The sequence below is a fragment of the Frankliniella occidentalis genome, unplaced genomic scaffold (genome assembly GCF_000697945.3).
Source record: "Frankliniella occidentalis isolate FOCC.00 unplaced genomic scaffold, Focc_3.1 Scaffold16, whole genome shotgun sequence".
Classification (NCBI taxonomy): Eukaryota; Metazoa; Arthropoda; class Insecta; order Thysanoptera; family Thripidae; genus Frankliniella; species Frankliniella occidentalis.
In genome coordinates this window covers 3,399,611-3,400,677 of record NW_026267146.1, presented here as the reverse complement: position 1 = coordinate 3,400,677, position 1,067 = coordinate 3,399,611, and the positions used below count along the sequence as shown (strand labels likewise).

The following is a 1,067-nucleotide window of genomic DNA, read 5'->3' as shown; positions in this document are numbered from 1 at the left end:
CCCCCCCCCCCTTTTCACCACACTGCACCTCTCCCCGCTCTTCAGCAAACCGCGAGCTCTCTCCGTGATCGTCGACGTCCACGCCTTCCAGCAGGACTCGGTCAACCCCATCACGGCGCCGGCGCTGCGCACCCTCGGGCTGCGGCCGGTCAGCGACCGGAGGGCGTGCGCCCACGAGTACCTGCACAGCACAACTCGATGATGACCCTCCTGGCCGACAACCCCACGCTCGGGGTGCACGTGAGCGCGCTCAACGCCTGCCTGGAGCAGGGTTGCCAGACCGGGCGATTTTGCGCCCACCGGGCGATTTTTGGTGACTCCGAGCGCACTTTTAAGGTCTAAATGCGCCCGGGCGATTTCCGGGCGATTTTTATTTTGAACCGGGCGATTCGGGCGACTTTCCGTTTTTTGGATGTTTTTTGATGTTTTTTAGGCCTATTTCACCCGTTCTGGAAGTAAATGTGTAAAATACCGATGTAAGGCACGATAACAAAGCATAATTAGAAACTTTATGCAAATATTTGTGACAAAACACCCTTAAACAAGCTGGAATTCCCGGAAAATCCCGGGCGCTAACCGGGCGATTTTTGAATACCCCGGGCGTTTTCAGTCGATTTCAGGCGTTTTCGGGCGATTTCATTGACCGAACGGCTCCGGGCGCACTCGGGCGCACTTGGCGCTCGGCTCCGGGTGACAAGTTAAGTTTTCCCCGCCGCCGTGAGGGAAGGGAAAGTACAGTCGACCGCGCTGCTGCTGCTCTGGGGAAAGTCCCTGGCCCTGGCCGGCCTCGCTCCGGGACCCAGGTCGGGGTGGGGGAGCGAGGTGACGCCGGCGGCGCCGGCGTGGCTGCTCTCATCCTCATCTGCTTTCAGATCAGTGTAGTCACCAGTCGGCCAGCATCCAAGGCAGCTGCAGCAGGCAGCGCGAAGGCTGTTTCAGGTTCAGGACTTGGTCAGGCGGTCGGGGTTCACGACGAGCGGGACGACATCGAGTTTGACCTCCTCATAACACACACGGAAAGGTACGTTTGTTTCCTTGTAGCCGTCGTACCGGGTGTAACTGTGAAT

The 1,067-nt window shown here is 58.9% G+C and overlaps 1 protein-coding gene across 3 annotated transcripts in view; it reads left to right on the top strand.

The window, feature by feature from the left end:
- LOC113207701 (uncharacterized) overlaps positions 1-1,067 on the top strand; it is a 17,544-nt gene that overhangs the window by 8,660 nt on the left and 7,817 nt on the right. Inside the window, exon 1 of one of the 3 annotated variants that reach the window (XM_052264082.1) lies at positions 36-1,021. The exons of the other annotated variants lie outside the window; for them this stretch is intronic. The gene's annotated coding sequence lies outside the window, so the exon portion shown is untranslated. Of the gene's footprint in view, positions 1-35; positions 1,022-1,067 lie in introns of those variants that run through there. 3 annotated transcript variants of the gene reach the window in all.